At 42.9% G+C, this 22634-nt stretch overlaps 1 protein-coding gene across 11 annotated transcripts in view; it reads left to right on the top strand.

The window, feature by feature from the left end:
• Window positions 1-22634, top strand: part of Apbb2 (amyloid beta precursor protein binding family B member 2) — a 318116-nt gene that overhangs the window by 120015 nt on the left and 175467 nt on the right. For 10 of the 11 annotated variants that reach the window (XM_027390798.2, XM_027390796.2, XM_027390801.2 and 7 more), the window contains one exon: window positions 13125-13239. The exons of the other annotated variant lie outside the window; for it this stretch is intronic. The gene's annotated coding sequence lies outside the window, so the exon portion shown is untranslated. The remainder of the gene's footprint in view (window positions 1-13124; window positions 13240-22634) is intronic. 11 annotated transcript variants of the gene reach the window in all.

The following is a 22634-nucleotide window of genomic DNA, read 5'->3' as shown; positions in this document are numbered from 1 at the left end:
GTTAGCTTAGGACACGTGCAGATAAATTGCCTGGGTTCATCAGCATCCTTGGACTTGGGACTGAAGATTCTGCTGTGCCCTGCGCTGATGGATACTGCAGCTTTTCAGCAATGTTGATGGTTCACAGCTGAGTATAAATCTCAGGATGCCTTGGTTTGCAATTTCATTGTAATGGGTAGCTCTTGACCACTCGTTCCAGACTGCCTCATTTCACAGTCTGTGCAGAAAAACTGCAAATTGCACCTCCTCACATTGCTCCTCTGCCCCTCCCAACTGGGCTCCTGAGTGTGAGTCCCTGGATAGCAGGGACTAGTGATTACTCCCATTGATGACATTCACAGTGCCTCTTGTACAGTCAATTAGAGAGCGAGCCCTTGAAATGTGGTGGTTAATGGAGGAAAAGAAGGCGAGGAATAGTCGAGCCAATGAAAAGCACCCTTAACTTATAGCATGCCAGAAAGAAGTTTCATTTGTGTATAAACATGGCCTTCCCCTTGGTCATCTGTTCTGCTCAGAACCACAGATATGTCATCCTTTCCTTCAAAAGACCATTTCCACTGTCCCTGTGTCTTCTAGGCAGTTCAGCAGTCGGGCTTGTCACATAAATGGCATGGAGCCTGGCTGAGCAATTGAAGAAGAGAGGAAATTTACTGGCACACCTGGTAGGCCCTGGATTAGACGACTGTATGACCATCTTATAGCCAAATTCATACATCAGGGTTAGTTCTCTGGAGGGTCGACATTACTGAACACTAGATGTTGGTGTTCATAGAGCAACCGTACATGAGCCAGATATCCAAGGCCAGCCCTGTGCCTTCAGCCCTTGCTGCCCGTAGGCTGGTTATTGCTATTGCTCATGTCTTAAGGAATCCTTGCAGCTTCAAACTTTCTCCTCACATCTGTGGCTCTGAATTCCTGGTTGGTGTAAGGCTGAGTCATGTGCTCATGGCTTCGTTGCACAGGACTCTGGGAAGATGAGTATCTGGCCAGTTTTATGTTGAGAAAGATGTCTCTTAGCAAAATTCACATTGTAAGGAATTCCCTAACTCTGGGAATAGGTTTCAAGTGCCGCACATTCTCTCTCCTTTGCCCATCAGATAGAGCCTCTAAAAGAAGCTACAGTAGGGCTTGGTAGAAGCAGAGTAGGTAGCTGTTCAGATATTCATCCATCTAAAATGATAGTGGGTGAGCTTGAGACAACAAAGATGGTTGACTTTTTTTAAATTACATTGATTTTTGTTTATGTGTGTACGTGGTTGCACACAGACTATGGTGCATGTGTGGAGGTCAGAGGACAATTAGTAGGAATCAATTCTCTATTAAGTGGGTTTTGGAGATTGAACTGAGGTCATCAGACTTGGTGGCAAGTGTCTTTACCCTTTGTGAACTGCTTTGCCAGGCCACCCAATTCTTCCTGTTACATTGGTGTCCAAGGGCCCCCTTTGCTTTTGCTCTGTGCTAACTGATGAAAACTACAACCGTGAAGACTGGTTATATTTGACTTCTCACTGTGTTCCTCAAGTAATAAAATGAAATAAATTAAATTGACGTAGCAGCTTGATTACCCAGAAGGAGCTGATTAAGATTTATCTGTTTCCTTGTTTATAAACCAGACATTGAACTTTTTCATTAGTTTGTCTTTTATACTTGGGTGGTTTTATGCATTTCATTGATTGATTTCCAGTCTTTTAAATTGTGTGTGTGTGTGTGTGTGTGTGTGTGTGTGTGTGTGTGTGTGTGTCCCTTTTCTCTGCTGTATTTCCCTTCAGATTGGGTCTCTCACTGAACATAGTGCTTGCAGTTTATCAATTATACCGGTGGTTCCAGAGCCACAGCTGTGTCCTCCCTCTAACCTTCAACTCCTCAGCACCGGGATTACAGATGCTGCCATGTCTGTCTGGCTAGAGATCTGAACTCAGGTCCTCATGCTTGCACAGCAAAAACACTTTTACCCCACTGACTCATCTCTCAGCCTTACAATTTCATTTTGAAGTTGCAGTAATACAGGGGCTGGAGAGATGACTCAGAGGTTAAGAGCTTTGACTGCTCTTCCTAGAGGTCCTAAGTTCAATTCCCAGCAACCACATGATGGCTCAAAACCATCTATAATGAGATCTGGTTCCCTCTTCTGGTGTGCAGGCAGAACACTGTGTAAATAGTAAATAAATAAATCTTTAGCCGGACATTGGTGGCACATACCTTTAATCCCAGCACTTGGGAGGCAGAGGCAGGCAGATCTCTGTGAGTTCGAGGCTAGCCTGGTCTACCGAGCAAGTTCCAGGACAGCCTCCAAAGCAATGCAGAGAAACCCTGTCTCAAAAAAAAAAAAAAAAAAAAAAAAAGAAAGAAAAAAAAAGGGGTTGCAGTAATACAGATACATAGCTTTCCAGTTCCTGCTCTGTTCATCAGCATTGTCTGAGATTTCAGTAGGACAGCTACTTTAAACCCATTTCGTTCTTTGGTTATTAGCTTCCATGTAACAAATTAGTAGCTTTATATTGAAGTTTCTTTCTTGTTTGTTTATAAGCTGTGGTCAGTGTTAACTGTCATCTTCACAGGATGTGAGGTGGTCCTCTGGCATACTGGGGAGGGTTATCTTGATGATGTAATTGGTAGAAATTGGCAGCAGTATACATTGATCATGTTCTGTTTCCTGATTACAGATGAGATGTGATCAGCTTCTCTAAGCCCTTGTCACCTTGATCTCCCTGCCATGGTGCACTTGAACTGTGAGCTAAAGTAAAAAACAAAAAACCTCTTGTCAGGTATTTATCCCAGCAACAGAAAGAGGAGCTAAGATTCCATTTTACACACTAAATATTGACTTCCTCTCAAGGACACTTTTGGTTTTAAAGGGTTAGATCTTTTATTCTCCCTCTAACACCTGCCCTTTATTCTTCAAGGTAGTTAAGTATTTTCACAGGCTGGCTCTGCACTATATTATGGCTTTATTTACTTATTTATTTATCTTTTGTATCACACTAATTTCTGGTTTTGCTCTGTATTTTTTTCTGCCTTGTTTATTCATCCTCAGATTCTCAAACATGGTCAAACAATGGCCGGTCTTACAGGTTTTCTGTTTCACTTTATGTGAAGTTTTTTCCTGGTGTCCTCTGCTCTCTTGCTCTCTCTAGATGGTTTACCCATGAGGCACTTTGCACTTTGTGGTTCGCTTGCAATTTTCCTTGATCCCCGTGTGGGAATTGTTGATTGACCTGCCTATTATTGCTACCATCCTTTGGCTTTGACCCTTTGGGGAGGCACATTGCTCAGTGGCTTCTTCAGAAAGTGTGGGTGATGTGCTTTTCTGTGATCTGGCCTGTGTCAAAATATCACTTGGTCCCCCCTTTCATGTGATGCTGAATTTAAAGTAGGATTTATTTTTTCTGAAAAATTTGGAGGGCTTCTGCCATGTTCTTATGTTCCTAGGGTTGTTTGTTTTTGTGGTTTTGGGTTTTTTTTTTTTTTCATATTGTGAGGTGCTGCTCCTTACATTTTCTTTGTACATAACTTAAAAATATCTTTTAGCTTTGTTTTCACTTTTATTTGTACACCTCTGTGTGTATGTGCCAGGTGCTCATGGAGGCCAGCAGAGGGCATAGATGGCTGAGACATGTCTTTGGCTGCTAGGGTGATTGTTTTTGTTGATGGATTGCTATTGATCATGTATGTTTGAACTTTGCTTCCAGGTTTCACTCTGTTTCCTGCGTATGTTCTTGACTATCATTGTAGTTCCTCTAACACATGTCTGTTGGTCCTAACCCATCATTTTTCTGTATGTGAAGGTCCTGGGCAAGGCTTGGAAACTGGTGTCATTGACATAGAAGTGCTTCCTGAAGCCCCTTTGCCCCTAGTTGTTCTGGCTATAGATCTTTGTCTTGGTCTGGGTAGTGTCTCCAGAAAACTCTTTACATCTCCTACCCTGCCAGCACTCTGGAAACCTAACAGAGGAAGGGTTGCAGGGTTTTCCAGGCTGAGTGCAAATTTCAAGTCCCCCTCCCCCCAATGTCCCACCACTGCTCCTGCTCCTTGAGTCTGGATCCTCCCAGGATCCTTTGCCAAGAGCAGACCTGAATTTTTCCTCTGAGGGTAGAGAAGGGAAGTAGCAGCTCTATGGTTAGGGAATGGTATTGAAACTCTGTCCTTAAGAGGGTTTGCAGGGGACCCTCCAGTTTTCACAGCCACCCCCACCTGCCGTCTTCTTACAGCCCCATTTCTAGTGTGACTGTACCTTGACTTTTGTAAGGTTCTGTGCCCCAGCTTCTTGACTGCTCTGTCTGGGCTTTGAAGAGTCACTCATTAGAGGCCTATTTGTTTGCTGTGTCTTCAAATTTTCTGTGTCTTCCACTCCTTTTGTCTTCTTCCATTCTTTGGCATCAGTTTATTTCTGGCTCTCACTTCATGGCATTTATGAGGGAATGGAGATGCATACATGATTATAATCTGCCACATGTAGAGAAGTCACCAGTTAATCAGCTTTTGAGGCTTGCCGCTGCTTGGGCATGCGGCCCACTGAAGTAGGATTCTTGTGGTTAGTCTCTAACTTCGGGTTTATTCGGAGATTGTTACTCTCACTTTCAAAATGAACTGAGTGGTGGCATCCTGACTAGGGTGGTATATATGTAATGGCAGGGGGATGTCGGTTAATGCTACCTATTCAAGGCTAGCCTCTAAATCAGCCATAAGAATAATATCACAAGCATCATTTTCCCAACATTTTACAATATGACTTCTTTACCTTAGGTTTTTACAAAACCTTTATCCCAGATGGGTCAGTCTTTCTTAGTTCTATTTATAAGATGACTTGAGTTGTATCTAAGTTGGAAGAAATACTGTTTTCTGAGGACTACTGTCTCCAGTGTCCATTACTACAACAGAATTCATTCAGAAGATGATAGTGCCAAAGGCTTGTATCTCTGGCTATATAGACACAACTCCAGAATTAGGACCAAATCTCATCTCTCACCCAACTTTCCTCATCATCCTTAAACATGTATATGTGAGTGAGTGTGAGAATGGAAAGACTTGGAGTGGAGAGAGGAAGAGGTGGAAATGATGCAAATTCAGTTCTCACAAAATTATAAAAAACAAAATTTGAGTAAAAATGAGACCTTAGCAAATTCTAGGGTAGTTACCAATATACTGTTCTAAAATATAAGAAGAATGAGGAATTTCTTGCAGTGTTTAATGTAATTAAGGTACATCAGTGACTATTTGGCTTTACTCATCTGCTATAAAACAAAAGGGTAGCAGTTCCAATTTTAAAGGTTTTTGAATCCTGCAGGGTTTGAGTGAATATAGAGCTACAGGCCCTGGCTTTAGATAGAGTTGATAGCACCTTCAAGAAGTACTCAGTTCCATATGGTGGAGTTAGTGGTTTTTTCTGTGAACACCCTGTGATCCCTGTTGGTAAGTCAAAGTGGAGAGCCTGTGGCAGTTCTGGGAGGAAGCGTTCCTGTGTGATGACTCCTGTTGCCATCGTGACAGACTCGCTCCTGGGGCATCTGTTTCATCATGAAGCTTCCTAGAAGTGTCTCTGCACTAAGCAACGGGCAGGAAGTACTGCCATCCTTAAAACCAAAATAAATGCTTTCCCTCATTATCGTAGCTCACATGCGTGCAGTTTTTAATGAGATGGGCACATCCCTTGTGGTTTTAACAGATTTAATGATCAGAGGGAAGTGGCCTTGGTAAAACAGATGATGGAGATGTTGCTGGAAGTTAAAATAACAACTTTATTCTTTTTCTGTTTTTTTTTTCCATTTATTATTTTTGACAATTCTTAAAGAGATTGGCTCTTCTTACTTTAGTTCGTTTTGGAAGATGTATACTTTTCTCACTGTTTAAACATCAAAAAACTACTACCTGGGGACAAAGTAATTCTTTTGAGAAGAGTTGGATGTGGTAGGATTCTGTATATCCTTCGCTGTCCTGGAACTCACTAAGGCTAGCCTCAAACTCATAGAAATCTGCCTGTCTCTGCCTCCCAAGTGCTGGCTGCTTTGCTGATTCTAGAATGTTCTGCCCCCGTTTCTGGAAGTGAACTAAAAGCAAATAAAGAGAAAAACAAATCATTTAGGGGAAATAAGGTGTGCGGTCCCCACAAATGCTGGCCGGCTAAGGAATGATCCATGAGAGGCAAGAATGAAATCCAGTTCAATATGACTTAGCCAGTGCCAAGTCACACTTGTACAGTCTGAACCCAAGCAGTTTATTTTTGACATACTTAAGCACAGTTGACTTTGGAGAAAAGTTTCCTGGTGACAGTTATCATAACAAAGCTTAAGGCATGATTACATGGAAACTCCTTTCAAAGCACGTATCTTTTATGCAAATACCCCTTCCATCAGAATGGGTGCTCTTGACTGAGAAATGATGCTCAAGAGTCTGGAGGGATTCAAGTGAAGCCTGGCTCTCCAGATAGCAAAAGATCACCAGATTATGAACTGTTGCCACTTCCAGCCTTCTGGGCAGAAGCAGATGTAAATCCCTCTCGTTGAAGAGAAAAGCCTGCAAGTTTAACATTGCTGGTTTCTCTGGTGCCATCTGTAAACACAAGGACCTCTGACCCACTACCAGGTATATGAAGGTGGTTTACACAGTGCCTGATAGCAGATATGTTCTATAGTAGTTACTGCAAGGATTATTCTTCACAAGAGAAAAAAGCCCATGAAGATTCTCTAGAGAAAGGAAGAACTTCAGCTAAATGCTAAAGAAGAAACACAAGCAGAAAAACATAATAGAGAATAAAAACTCAAATCTGGAAGTAATATAATATTTATATTTTTTTGAGTAGTTAGGGACATTTTATTTATTAGCCAAAAAAGCACTGTTTATCAAAAATATTTGGGTCAGGCCAGCCTAGGGTATATGAGGCCCTGTCTAAATACTAAGAATTATAATTATTCTTAAACAATATTGTTATTGTTTGGAGAAGAGCCTTGTGAGGATAGTGGAAATCACATAGAGCTGTGTCACTGTGGGCTTTTTATTCTGTTTCTACTTAAGATTCGTTCATGTTTTTCTCTCACTGAGAGCTGTGTAGAGGAGGCATCGTGAGCCCATTTTACAGATGTAATTATGAAGGCTCACTGCTCCCACAACCTCTCACTAGTACAGTGACAAAGCTCTCAATTCTCCATTTCAAGTATGTCCTCACATTTCCAGAGAAAGCTCGTGGGAGAACCACTGCTTCTATAGATTTTTGTTTGTTTGTTTCTGGTTTAATGCTTTATTTTTAACTCTGCTTTAGTAGTACAAAATTCATAAAAAGTACAAACCAGGCAGTTAAAAGTTCAATTGACACTGGAAACTTCACTTGGTAAATTTCTCTAAAAGTAGTCCCGAGGAAGAATGGGGGATCGGTCACTCAACAAGTAACATCAAAGGGCCTGTGTTAGACTTGGCTGTGTTTGTACTTCGTGACTTCAAACGCTTAAGGACTAATACTGGAATTTTCTGAGAAGTAAGAAATAAACAAAGAAGGCATCTCAACAGTCTTGTGTGTTCAGTCACCTTGCACCCTTTAGACCTTGTTTGTAGCTTGGTATGTTGAGCTTTGTTGTCTCAAACATTGGTACTTTGGTTTTAAAAGCCATTACCGAGTTGAAGAAAAGGGAGGGTTGGTACTTCAGGTAGCTCTTCAGGGTGAGAGGGGAAGTGGCCTGAGGAGGAAAGGCAACAGAAAATCCTTCCAAACTTAGCAACCACAGACAGGCCTGGGCCAGAGGACAAAAGCCCTGTGCGTCCTGAGGTTCTGAGAGCGTTGCCACTGACCTTTATCAGGTTATTGGCGTCCAGGTCCCAGTAGCACACACATCAAGTCAGTCTGACACTGTGTAGCGTTGACTCCAGGCCTCCGTCAATATCTTGCATTTAACTCCGGCTCTTTGTAGTATGGTTTGTAGCTGGTGACTGAGCTTCAGGGATCTTTCTGATTGTCAGTTTGTCCTGTGTGCCTCATGGTGGAAGAAAGCCAGCTCCTGTGGATCATGGCAGATGTGTTCCTTCCCTTTGGAGTGCCTATGCTCATGTTCCAACACAGCAAGATCATTAGTGGTGCCACTGATGACCATGGGCTCCCAAACAATGAGTAATCACGCTTCAAATTCTCTGAGGAAAACATTGATCCTCTGTGGTTGAAATTAAACCCATTTAGTGATGAGACTGGAAGTCCATTCAATTATTGTGAAAAATCTTGACAGTTCTCAATGATTGACTCCTTGAGATTTTTTTTTTTTTTAAGCAGAAATCTTACCATGTTGTAACAGCAGGATGATGGTGGATTGTGACTATGAGTCACAGGATATGTTATTTTTGAAGAATACATGCCAGATTCTTGGTAGTTCATGCCACTATTCCTCTGACCAGAAAAAAAAAATGTTCATTAGGCAAAACCAGTATTCAAATTTTGTTTGCAAACACATCTTTAAGGCCAGCATCACCAAATACTTGCACAGAAACACTATCCTCAAATAGTTAAGCAGGGACCAGTGGTGGCTAGGGCTGTTGACATAAAGTATTTACTTTGAAGAGAATTCTTAGCATTTTTGCCCCATGTCAGCACAATAAGAATTTGCGGGGGGGGGGGAAGGGCACATTAATGTACTTGTCAAGGATTAATGACCTGCTGGAACATTTGTGGTGGGGAATATGTTATGGATAGTATCATAAACACAGTAATTAAAAAGCTGCACACTAAACACTTTGGACTGGCAGATAGATTCCTTGCACCTCCTGGCTTGCAGTCAAGTGAGTGGTGTGTTGTTTATCTTGATCCCTTGCCTTCTTGAGAGTGGAAAGGAGAATGGCTGTCTCAAAGGGTTGTTTCTTTGCTGCCAGTGCGATCCTTGGTTAAGTGTAAGTCCAGCATGTACAAGCTGCTTTCCACTTTGAGCCCTGGAAAAAAGTGTGCTGGTGATGTCTTGTTCTCAGCATATTGCTTAGTGATCATGGGCAGAATCAGACTGGAAGGATCAAGTTACTTTCTCACAGTTAGGGAAAACAAACAAACCAACCTGTCAACTAGTACACACTAGTAAACTACCCCTCAGTTTTGGAAGCTCTATTATTGTGATTATTTCTGGAGATATTACAGTGTTCTGTGCACTGTGTGAGGTGTGTTTAGTAGGATGTCATGTCTCTGAGCTTATGTGTTAAAAGAGAAACTGTAGGAGAATTGCATACATATCAGGACAGAAACACAAACTGCTCCTGGGATGAATTTTCGAGGAAGTGAGGCTTGATGCTCTCCTCACTGTTTATCTTGTGGTCCCCATGGATTAAAGCCAGGCAGGTTGCTGCAAGGTTGAGCATCTGGAAGGAGAGGCACCACCCTGCTAGAATGATGAGCCTGTCCTTCAGAAGGACAACAAAGCAGGTAAACAGATGCAGTCTTCAACTCCTGTTCCTTTGTTTGCTCAGAATCTTTGTACCTACTTGTTTCCCATTTAAAGAGCGTCTTCCCATAATTTTGGAGACCAACCTTGTGCAATTTATTTATGAATACATAAAGACTCTCTTGTGTAAAATGAATGTAGTTGAATGCCATTTACAGTTTCCCTTTGAGTCTGTCAGGGTAGGACAGCCAGGCTGTTTCTGTTCTCACCGTTTAATTGGCCTCCTTACCCCTTAGTTGGGAAAATTATTCAGTCGTATACTGGTTTATTGAATCATTCCACATTTATTGCATGCTGACTGTCTTCCGTGCTCCAGGGCTACAAAAATGAATGACCCAGTTAGTGGCTTCTGCTGGCTTCGGTGCCAGTGTGGCTAACCAGTGAAGAGCACATGCTTCTACTAGACTGTCACTCCAGTGATGGTCTGGATGTCATTTCCATATAGAACAGGCAAACTGCTAGAACAGCCAGAGACGGCACATCTGCTCCTCAAGGTGTTTTCCATTGTGTTCTGTTTCTAGTGAACAGTCCTGCTTTTGCCTTTACCGGGATTTATTCCAGCAGCTGAGTCGCTCCATGCATTCCTAACCCTGCAAGGAAAAGCCTCAAGTGGGAAGTGTGTGGGCAGTTTTAGAGGCATTGGGCTAGGATGTCTCTGGCAGGTGCCACTGTCAACTCCACACCCCCCAGCTCCTACCCCACCCCACTTTTATTTGCCAGTGTCTGCCTGTTGCTGCTTAGGTGGGTTATGTTTTAAAGTGTTGGAATTGCTGTGGCTCACAAAGCCTGGAGGATGGTGAACCATAGCCATGACTTTAGTTAGTGAAACTGTAAGCAAACCTTGGGGACATGGGAACATTGACACTCAAAGCCTAAGGTTGTTTTAGGAAGGGCTTTTGTCCACATCCTTTGCCTATGCTCTGCCTTAATTCCAGCAGTAAATGTGCTTCCCCGCTTGGATAGCTACCAGCAAGTGTGTTTGTTTACCTTTCTTTAAACATGGTTGAACGGTTTTCATTGGGGGCGGTGGTAGGGGTCGCATACCAGAGACCAATAATTACAAGATCTGTGATTTCAACTATTTACTTGTCACCTCATTCTCAACAAAGCTGTACCAAGCTCTTGCTCTCTCTCTTTCCCCTTCTCCTTTCTTTCTTTGTGTGTGTGTGTGTGTGTGTGTGTGTGTGTGTGTGTGTGTGTGTGTGTGTACACGCAAAGTGCAGGTGTTGGTGTATACAAATGTAGGGACCAGAGGAGGACATTGAAATCTTCCTCTGATGCTCTCTCTCTCTCTCTCTCTCTCTCTCTCTCTCTCTCTCTCTCTCTCTCTCTCTCTCTCTCTTTCTCTGCCAAAGGGGTTCTAGATAACCCTGAAGCTTACTGCTTTCATTACTCTATGCTAGTTGACCAGTGAACTCATGGGATCTGCCCATCTCTGCCCCCTCACCCCACCCTTGTACCATTTACTGGCACATGAGCCCTTCCTTACCTAGCTTTTTTTTTTTCCCCCTTTTCCGAGACAGGGTTTCTCTGTGGCTTTGGAGGCTGTCCTGGAACTAGCTCTTGTAAACCAGGCTGGTCTCGAATTCACAGAGATCTGCCTGCCTCTGCCTCCTGAGTGCTGGGATTAAAGGTGTGCGCCACCAACGCCCGGCTGAGGCCTTACCTAACTTTTATGTGCTCTCTGGGGACTTGAACTCAGGTCTGCTGGCTTTCATCCCAAGTGCTTTTACCAGTGTCCCATCTCCCTAGTCCATTGCCATGTATCCTCAAGAAGGGTAATGTCATTTGGTCATTCTTCTCTAATATCCCAATTCTGCTGTGAACCTCGTATGACCAGATTAACCTTTATGCTCCTTCCAGTATCAAGGGGTGTGGATTGTTTTGTCAAGGCCAGTCCTTTCATATGAACTCCTGTCCCACTTTCCTGCCTCTGGAGAGCTAATTCATCCTTTCTCCCTCTGGCTCTCTGTGCCTTCCTTGCCACACTGCTGATTCCTTCAATGCATAGCTCCGTGCATCCACCGGCACTTACGCTCTTAGACAGTGGTCTATCCCTACATGCTCTTCCACTTACTCTCGATGCTGTTCCATTCCCCGTCTCCTTGCCAAGAGCATAGTCCTTGGTCAAGGTGGCCAGTGACTTTTCAAATGTCAAAACCAATTTTTTGTTTGTTTGTTTTCACCTTCAGTTGCCTCTGTATCCCATGGTACTTCTCCAGAGATCTTTGTAGCCTACTTTTTGGTAAAGGATCGTGGTTGGCTTCCTGGACTGTTATTGCTAGTGCCTGTCTCTTGGCACTAACGGTACAGTCTTCTCTCTGCCCACAACCCTTCTGTGTTCTGTCCATGTCTCTGCCTCTCTTTTTGCTTTTGTCTTTTGTTCTATCTTCTTCCCCAGGCCTGAATCTTCCTATTCCTTCCCTGGTGTTGTGCACTTCAGATCTACTACCGTTGGTCTGCTTGTATTTGATCAAGTTGTTCTCCCTTTAGCATTTAGTTGTTTCCAAATGCTAACTTGTCTCATCCTGTCTCCGCTCACTTCCACTATCTCAGTCTTCACCCTGCCTCTCCTGGCTGCCAGGTTGGCCTCGCTACCCTCACTGCTTGCACCCCACCTGTTTGGGTCCACCCAAAGAGAGCAATCCATCTGAAACCCACATCTGACCCAGGCTTGGCTGTGTGCAACCAGGTCTAGTCAGAGATCTCTGAAAGCAGTACAGAGTTGCCAGATGGCTGCAGTCTTCTTCCCTGGTCTGATGACATGGGTGTCATTCTAGAGTGTCACCAAGAACAGTAAGCCTCTTAGTTCAGTTTATCTCCACTGCCTTTCCCATTGTCTTGACGCCCACCAAGCCTAGCTAACTCCAGCCCAGCCTCAGGCATTTCAGACACCCTTTGTTCCTGGATGTGTCCCCTGACCTCTTGTCTGGGTTGGAGACCTCTGCTGGATGGCCTTCAAATCATTACACTCACCCACTGCCCTACAGGGCCCATTCTGTGAGAGTCCCTCAGCCCGTGGACCACTGTCCTTAGAAACAGAGACTATTTTATTCATCTTGTTGCTGAATGCTTGACTTCTAGTAAGGATGTAACCTGTGCTTTTAAATGAAAAGTTAAGATAGTAAGTCAATTAATGTCTAAAAAATGTGTAAAATGTGCATATTTGTTACCTTTAGAAGGGAACACAAAGGGGCCTTCTATACAGAGTCTAACTGATGTGTCCAGAAATGTTAGTATCTCTCTCTCTCTCTCTCTCTCTCTCTCTCTCTCTCTCTCTCTCTCTCTCTCCCTTTATCACTCTGACATGTAGCTTCTCCAATTCAGTACATTTTCTTCTTTTCCATTTGAGTTTTTGGAGTATTATTGGTAGTATGTTAATTCAGGTGTCATGACAACAAGCCAGCGTGGTACCATCCTTGATATTGAAGGAGGAGATGCAGAATCATCCCGATGCTGTGGGATTGTTGGACTTTACACCCCTGACCAGGGATTCTTAGGGACCTGCCTTTTGTTACACTAACTGAGGGGGCCACATGCTAACCCTCTGCAGGCTCCATGCCTGCCTGCAGGGACACAGCGATTTCTTCCCGCATGTGACAATGAATAATTCATAAACATGGTTATCTGGAAGGAGGTGGTCATCATTAGCATTTTAATGAAAAAAAGTGATCATTATCCTAAGACTGTTTTATTTCTACCTTCTTGTGTCCTCTCCTTCAACAGCTAGCCATCTCACTGTTTCCTGAGTCCTTGGGAGTTCCGGAGTCCCTCGCTAACACGCTGACTGTCGCTATGGGCAGAAGGTACCCACAGGCTCTCGGATGTCCAAGCAGCTCATGTATGTATGCCACCGTGCATGTGTGTCTTCCTTCCTCCTTTTCTCCTATCTTTCCCTTTTCTTTTCTCTCATTGTAGAATATCACAGGACACTAACCTGGGGAACGCTTATAAAGTATTTGTGAGAATATTCAGAGAGGTAGAAGAATGTTTTGTTCTGTGTTAAGTTTTTCATATCAGAGAGTGAAAAATGTTACCTAAATTAGTATTTTTATAATCAAGAAGTTCAGTAAGACCAGATGACTCTTTTGTGTTCCCGTTCACACATAGCCTTTAAAATGCTTTTTTTTTTTTTTTTAATCACAGTATATAAAACATCTAAAACAATAGGAATACCACAAATTAAAAGCATTTCCCAGGGCCTGTTTTAATTCCATTAAAAACCAAACCCTCAAAACTCCATTCTGGTCCTAGAGCGGCTCCAGCCAGTGTACCTTTGTTTTATGTGCCTCGGGTGGAATGGTTTAGTTCTTGTGTCTCCGCACTCTCTGTAGGCAGATACACTGTCTAGGAGATGGCTCCCCGTCTGTCAACACTGGAGCTCACCCAGCTGGTTTTGGGAAGTGTTCTGGTTGCTCTTCTGATGGTCCTGACCCCCTGATGAATGTAACATTTCAGGAAGAGAAGGGACTACCTCCCATCTAGTGGACTCTGCCTTTGTTGATGTTCTTTGACTGTCTTACTTTTTACTTTTTTTGATCTTCCAGCTGTACAGATAATTCATTTATTTTTATTTCTTCCCTCGGGACTCTCTAGAATTTTGGTCTCAGGTCAGGGGTACATTGGGTCTTCCTCATGCTTGTTTTGTTCTTGTAGTGATATTTATCTTCACCCTACAGCCCTATTTCCTTGTACAGCTCAGGTTTTGTTTTCTCCCTAGAAAAGTTAGAAACCTCTTCAAGTGCTTGTATAGCAATCCTGGTCCTTAGAAGCGGTGGTGTTTTAGTAGCCACAGGAATGGATTGCTCATCACATCACAGAGGCTCCCATCATCCACCAGCACCAAGTCAGAACATTGGGTGGTAGTGGTGGTGGGTGAACAGGGATCTCTCTAAGAGCACTGCTATTGCTGGAGAGATGGCTCAGTGATCAAGTAGCTGCTCTTCTTGAGGACCCCAGTTTGCTTCAAAGCAGCCGCAGGGTGACTGACACCCATCTGTAACTCCAGTCCCAGCGATCCTTGTTGTCTTCTGACCTCTGATGATACATACATACATGCAGGTAAAGCACCCACACACATGAAATAAAAAGAAATAAATCTTTAAAAACATAAAAGACAAAAAGTAAGATGAGCTGCTTTTGAAGAGTGTGCATCACCAGGGCAACACGTGTACCTGGGTGCTATAGAGAGAGACGGACACACTGTGGCCAATGCCTGTGGGAGCTGAGGGTGGATTTCTATATTTTTAAACTTTAACATTTTAAGTGGTTATGTAAGTACCTATGTAATCTCTATTTTGTCCCTTACCCTCAAAGCTGAAATAGTCTGTGATCTTGCTTGGGGGGTGGGGATTCCCTACCCCTTCTGTAAGGGGAAGCTGAAAGACATGTACCAGTTGATCTACATGCCTTGATAGGATCTGACATTTTCTTCTTGGCCTACAAAAATGCTAATTTCACGGGGTCCACTCAAAAGTGTTGGGAGGGAGATTCTTCCTTCAAATACTTACAGTTTTATTGCTTGGGCTCTGAGAACAGAAGAAACAAACCTATACAGGAGACACGTGTTTGTGGAAATGCTTTTTTCCCCCACCGTCTGGGAACAGACAAACCACCTGCCAGCCATGCAGGTTTTTTATAACATACCATAGCCTTCCGAGTCACGCAGGCCTGTGCTGCCCGTGACTTTCAAGGAAACACTCCTTCCCTCCAGAGGGGTTTCCTACCTTTTGGTCTCTAGGACACAACTGTTCCTCCCCCACTTTCGCTGGGCCACAGGCGTCTAGCTGGCCTCCAGTAGAGGTGGCTTCCAGTTGCTGTTCCAAGGCTTCTCCTAAGAAGGTCACTGGCATCAGCAAGGGATGGAAGGAGAATGGGCGAACCCCCTTTCCAAGGTTATGCATCACCTGGAATTGCCCTTGCAGGGATCTAGAAGGTGACTCTCACCCTCTTGTTTCCATCTCAGCATTTGTTTGTTTGTTTGTTTGTTTATTTATTTATTTATTTCTGGCATCATTCCTCAGTCCCCTGCCTCAGCAGCCCCCTTTATCTATGTGGCTTCTTTCCCATTTTCTTCCTCTCTCCTTTGCTTCTCCCTCATCCTGATTACTCTAGGAGGTTTGCTTGTGGATATCTGCAGCCTAGCTTCTAGGAGACCTTAGACTCAGTGGGCCTTTCTGCTCCCACACAAAGCAAGGAAACTAAGATTATTCAGGGCCCCAGTGCCAGGCCTGGATCTCAGTAGGGTCATACTGTTCCCTGGGTAGCATTTCACAGAAAGCAACAACAAAAATATCTCTTTTTTTATAATTATAAAAATTATAATTTTATCAAGTGTGATCAGAACAGCAGGCCAGGATTGGCAGGACACACTGCTATACTTTGGGTTGTTTTTGAGGCTCTTGTGTTGAATTGGCGTTTTAATTCTCTTTCTGTCTGGGGATCTGCCCTCAGAAGTACCTTTTCCTACGGGAGGATACCCCTCTGTAATGGAATGTGGGATGGTATATCTACTGAGCCACAGAATAGGAAACGAAGGAGCCCCAGCTGACCTTTCCTGACCTTTTAAAACAGTTATTTGTGCTTTCCTAAGATCCGAGTTTGAAAGTATTCCAGGAATTGCTAATATCATTGCATCATTGCTTATTATTGTTTGTATCCAGCTGTTCATCTCTTTGCATGTCCGAAGCCACCACTGTAGCCATGGACATCAGGCCCTGAACTCTTGGATAGTTACCCAACCCCAAGCCCGAAAGTCCCTCTGCCCTCAAATTTGATCATACATAGTAGCCAAGTTAATCCATCTGGAGAATGTCTGTCTGTGATCATGCCATTCCCCTGCTGAAGGGTTGAGAGCTTTGCCATCAGTCTTCAAGTCACCCTATTATATTTGTATCATCTGCATTTTCTTTTTCTCTTCAATACCCATTCCCCATAACAAACAAAAGGTTGTTTGTATTATCATTTTTTCTGCAGCCAAAATCTTACACAAGGTTGGAAATGCTCCTAGTGGTAATGTACCCTTTATCCTTTGGCCACTATGCTGGCACTCATCCTGTGGCCTCCCTGGAATGACGATTCCTCAGTTTGATAACTTGCTAACACCCTGCTCTTTCTAGGGTACAGAAGAGTGGCCCACTGTCCTTAGCAGGCCCCATGAAATGATTCCAGAGTGGGATTCTGGGAGCCCATTCAGGCCAGGGGTAGCAATCAGGGCTCAGGTGTGGACTGAACCCCCCCCACACACACACACACAGTTCACTCTCACTCTGAGGCGGGTGTGCCCTCTTAAGCATGGCTCCTTCACGTGAAATCATAACAGACACATATAAAATGGTGGGACTCTATGTCACGACACACACTGTCTTGTATCAGTAGGAAATGTCACACTCTAAATCAGTGAGATATTGGAAAGTTCCTCTTTTGTGTGCATCTCATAATGAGGAAGAACTTAGGCTTTCAGGCTTGTCAGGGCAGAATGGTGGTTTGAGTCTCCAGTTTTTGGCTCCTTCCATCTTTTTTGCTCTCACAGACTGCCTAATGGCATGACATTCACTAACTTAGGTGACATCTTGACAGGTTCCCCACATGGCCTGAAAGGATTAACAGGAATGGGGGCTGACACCTGTCTTGCCTTTCTTTCCTTCTGAACCTAGTGACCACAGGTCCCCAGGAGTAGCCTACAGGCAGTTTTATATAGAAAGAGGAGCAGCCCTGGGACTACACCATGAAACATGCCTGGGATGAGGGTTTCATAAAGAAAATGAAAACAGTAAAGTTGATCTTTGAAGAAACAAGTGGCCTGACTGCATGTGGTGGCAGTGTAGGTATGTGAAATATAGGCCAGATTCTTTGGGCTGATGTTCAAGAACAGCAGCCTGTGATGGTGGCAGAGGCTCTCCCTAGGAGATGGGGCCTCAGTCCCAACCCTGCACCTCTATGCTTAGGCTCAAGGCTGTGGCTGAGTCATCTAATCCAACTTGAGTATTACATTTGACATCGGTAAGCCAGGGCTGATGGGAGAGCACTGGCTCAGAAACTCTACTACTTTCCCTTTCCAGACAGGGGCATGCAAATGAAGTTTTGCTCTAGGGAGAACCAAGACAGAAGAAGCAAATGTACAAATGAAGTTTTGCATTAGGGAGAACCAAGACAGAAGTAGCAAATGTACTTGAGATATAGAACTCGGGATATTAATAGCTAGTGTCTTAGTCGGAGGTTACCGTTGCTGTGATGGAACACCATGACCAAAAGCAAGTTGGGGAGGAAACGGTTTGTTTGGCTTACACTTCCACATCACAGTCCCTTGTTGAAAGAAGTCAGGGCAAGAGCTCAAACAAGGCAGGACCCTGGAGACATGCTGAGGCAGAGACCATGGTGGGATGCTGCTTAGTGGCTTGCTTCCTCTGGCTTGTTCAACCTGCTTTCATGTAGAACCCAAGACCACAAGTGCAGGGATGGCAAATGAGCCAGACCCTCCTGCGTCAATCACTAATTAAGAAAATGCTCTACAGACTTGTCTGCAGCCCAATCTTATGAGGCATTTTCTAAACTGAGGCTTCCTACTCTCCAATGACTCTAGCTTTTGTCAAGTTGACCTAAAACTAGCTAGCACAGTTAGTAAGTAGTGTTTAACCTGGGGATTTCAGCTGCTTAAAATAGCTGCAAATAGGCTGAGACAAAGACCATTTAAATGAGAGCGATCACAGTCAAGTACATATAGTAATTTGAGTTCGTAATAGCAGTTAACAGAAATAGAAAATGCTCTTAGACTGTAATGGTGATCTGGTTTGCTAAACAGGTGGATTTACATCCATTTCCTGGCGTAATAGTACAAACGCCTCTGATAGCAGAATTCCGAGGAACCACTCTGAATGTGATTAGAGAACAGGACCTGACCCATAATTGGAGCTCAGGAAAAAAAAAAAATACTGTGTGATGGAACAAGTGCTTTCTGAATTTGCACAGCAACAAGAAGGGGAATTTTTTCACACTCCAACTTTCTCCACACCCTTTGTTCTAGCAGCAGCCCCATGGTTCCTACCCACCTAGATTTATTGTCTCTCTCTTGATTAATTCCCTAATGTCATTGGTATGTTCCAGTGTGTTTTATTGTTGTTTGTCTTCATGGCCCTCAAGGCTGAGTGACAAAATCCCCTTTTTCTACTCTTTTGTTGCCTGTTGCTGCTCTCCCTATTTGATGTACATTTTGTTTGTTTGTTTTGTTTTTCGAGACAGGGTTTCTCTGTGTAGCTTTGGAGCCTATCCTGGCACCCGCTCTGGAGACCAGGCTGGCCTCAAACTCACAGAGATCCACCTGCCTCTGCCTCCTGAGTGCTGGGATTAAAGGTGTGAGCCACCAACGCCGGGCTCGATGCACATTTAATGACGTAAAACAACACGAATTATTCTCTTACAGTTTTGGAGACTGGAAGTTTCCAAGAGCCACAGGGTTCAGGCCATAGTGTGAGCAGGGCTGGCTCCCTATGGGAACTCTAGAGAAGAATGCATAGCATTGACTGTTCTGCTTATAGAGGCTGCCTATGTTCTTTGACTCAGATAGGCTCACATCCCCTTGTCCTTGGCTGTCAGAGCTGCCTGCCTTGTACTTGTAAAGACAATTGTGTCTGTATGCCAGGGTCGGAGATAATTCAGAATACCTCCTCTTCTGAAGCCCTTATCACAGAGTCCATAGGGTCATACAAAGAAAATCTCATAGGTCCCATGGTTAGTAGTGGACATCCAGAGATAGAGGTCATATTCATCCTTCTTTTTTCCTTGCCACAACACTTTCTTTTGCTTTTTACTTATAGGAACTTATATACACAAACCCACATGCGTGCTTGTATACACACATACCTAGAAAAAGCATAGAACCTTGCTACCAAACAAACGAGCCTTATTGGAATTGGTGCAGTTACACTAGCCAGAAGGTTCAGATTTTTCATTATTTCATAGGATGAAGAGACAAGCATACAGTAAAAGAAAATATGAGGCCCTAAAATATTGTTTTGTTGACATGTCTCCACCTCCTTTTAGAGCCAACTCTGTGCCAGCAGAGTGAGTATAGTCACTGACCAAGCTATCTTTTGGGCCATAAATTCTCTTTGACTTATTCTAGTGTATTATTAAGTTGCATCCTTCACAGGATATAATTCACTCACATATTATCCAGCCTCTTAAAATATAAAGCTTAGAGGCATTTAATATATTAACAAAGTTGTGTGGCCAACACCACTATGGGATTGTTGGGTAATTTTTACTCTAAGAGAAATCACAGGCCCACCATTAGCTATCATTCACATCCCCCCTTCCTTCTATGCAATTACAGATCTGTTTTGTCTCAATGGATTTTCCTAACTGAACATTTTATATAAATGGAATTATGTCTGTGGACTTTGTTATGTAGCACAGTATTTTCAACATTCATCCATGTTGTACACCATTCTTTGTTATTGCTAAATAGCATTTGTTGTTAATAGACACGCCACGCTTGTTACCCGTTCATTTGTTGTGGGCATTTAAGTTACTTCTACTTTTGTCACAATGAATAACGTGACTGTGAAATTTCATATGTTTTCATGTAACACTTGTTTTTACTTCTCTTGGGCTTTCTCTGACAGTGTAAATTGCTGGCTTGTTCTGCTTAATGATTTGAGGAGGTGCTCAAGAGTTTTAGAGAATAATTCAACCCTTTTGTCATCGTGCTGGTCTATGGGTTCCTGTTTCTTCACATTCCTCCCAATTTGTTATTCTGGTTAACCCCCCCCCCACCAAATCTCATGTATTAATAATTGTAGGCATTATTTGCATTTCCCTAATAATGATGCTGTTGGGCATCTTTTTTTTTTTTTTTTTTTTTGTGTGTGTGTGTTCATTTTAGAGAAATACTCAAAGCCTTAGTTCTTTGCAAACTTGGTTACTTGTCTTTTGTCTTGTTACACTGTATGGATCTTTTTGCTGGGTGGCAGACTCTCCTCAGCCCCCAGCTTCCTGAAGATTCATTTATTCCTATGAGATGTCCTTCTAAGCACAATAGCTTTGAATTTTGTGGATGTACCACTTATTTGTCTCCTCTAACTTCTACCCTGTAGTTGCTGTTAATTTTTTATATGACGACTAAGAAATCATTACTAAACTGTTGGAGACTTACCCATGTATTTCTTTTTTCCTCAAATTTTTATATTTTTAGTTCTTATGTTTGATTAATCAAAGTTAAGTTTTCTGTGTAAGCCAGTGTTGTCATCTGAGTTTACTGTTGGTATTTGTTGAAGAGACTTCTCCTTTGAGGATCAATTTGGCAGCTTCTGCAGAGAAGCCTATGGACTTTGTGGGGAATACGTTTTCTCTCTGGATCATTTGGGAACTATTTAACTGATATTTCCTTCCATACAGAAATTTATTTTGGTTTTCTTTCATTTCTTGCACTGATATCTTAGAGTTTGCAATATATACAGCTTCCACTCCTATCAACAAAACCTCTTCCTAAATATTTTGATGCTATTGTAAATGATAGGATACTTTCTCTTTTTTAAAATTTATTTTTATTGTGTGTGCAAGTATGTGTTTATTTGTATGGGGATGTGTGTATTTGTGTTTGTGTGTGTACATGGTGTGCACTCACCCATATATAAATGCATAGAGGCAACTGGTCATCCTCAGGCATCATTTTCTCAGAAGCCACCTGCATTTTTTGAAGTAGAATCTTCTGCAACTTGGAGCTTGCTGATTCAGCTAGCTATAGGCGGAGTAGGCTGATCAGCTCTGTCCTACCAGCTGCTCCCCAATAACCACACAGAGACTTAATATTAATTATAAATGCTCAGCCGATAGCTTAGGCTTGTTTTTAGCTAGCTCTTATAGCTCTTATATTAACCCATTTCTATTAATCTATGTGCTACCCAAGGCTCATTTACTTCATCTGTGTACTTCCCATCCTGTTTGCTCTGCATCTCATGGCATCTCCCCTTGACTCCCAAGACTGGGATCATAGGCATGTGCCACACTGCCAGGCTTTTATATGGGTGCTGGGAACCGAACTCCAGTCCTTAGGCTTGCACTTTATTGACTGACATACGCACATGATTTTAAATTATTTATTACTGTATTTGGAAACAATGATTTTTCATATGTTGGTCTTGAGACCCATTTAATTGTTCATCTTAGTGAATTACATATTTATTTTCTTTTTCTATCTTTCAGGATATTTTGTGGGTGTTTGTTGTTTCTTTTCAGACTCACTGTTGTCCTTTTATACAAGTCCATTTTTGCTTTTTTCTAATTATTTCAGTATATTTCTAACTTTTTTGGAGACTGGGTATACTATTTCTAGGTTAATGTGCTGCATGCATTGGCTATGACTTGTTGGTTTCTTACTTGGTGTTAACCCCTGATTCTGAGGTTATATATCTGTGAGGTTATTTGATGTCAATCCCACATGAGCAGGAGTGTGCAAATAGGGCAGTTTCCCCATTGTCCTCATGACATCTTGGTGCCTGTTGGGTCATTATGTCTGGTCCCATGGTGTCAGGGCATCTACTCTTTGGCCTGGCAACCTCATGTTACCTGACTCCCTACCTCTAGACCTGTGGCTTCAGTTTGGAGAGCTTGATTTCCTCTTGCCCACGTATGACCCTTTCTTCTTTGTGATTCATGAGACTCTTAGCTGCCAGGCTTTTTACACATGTGTGAAGGCTTTGCTTTTTAACAAGTGGTATTCTATTTAATGTATCCTATTTATTTTGTTCATCTCTGCAAAGTGTCAGAGCCCTTCCACTCACCATAATTACTGGAAACTTTATCACTCTACTCTAATGAAAAGATTTAAGACCTCTGAGGCATCAGATTGCAATCCCTGATTTCCACACAACTTTGAACATAGTGAGTGGCAAGTAAATATTAACTCAGAGGGTGTTTGCCAAACTATCTATGGAGATGCTATACCTGCAAGTCACCCACACACACACACACACACACACACACACACACACACACACACACACACACACACACACACACACACACTCTTCCTCCCTGTGGTGGAGTTCAGGCTTGTGATGGTTGGCTCATTCCTTGGGACACACCTCTTGGCCAGGTCACAGAATCTGTGTACTCCAGTCTAGATTGCTACCTGGAGGCTTGCCTGCTACCTTTATTTTTAGGGACTCACTAATACCGGACCATGTTTCATATAGCCTATTAAAGATAGGCTATATGAAAGGCTGCTTTGTATATATT

The sequence above is a fragment of the Cricetulus griseus genome (assembly GCF_003668045.3).
Source record: "Cricetulus griseus strain 17A/GY chromosome 1 unlocalized genomic scaffold, alternate assembly CriGri-PICRH-1.0 chr1_1, whole genome shotgun sequence".
Lineage (NCBI taxonomy): Eukaryota > Metazoa > Chordata > Mammalia > Rodentia > Cricetidae > Cricetulus > Cricetulus griseus.
The sequence above is the reverse complement of the archived record's forward strand: the minus strand, read 5'-3'. Positions and strand labels throughout refer to the sequence as shown.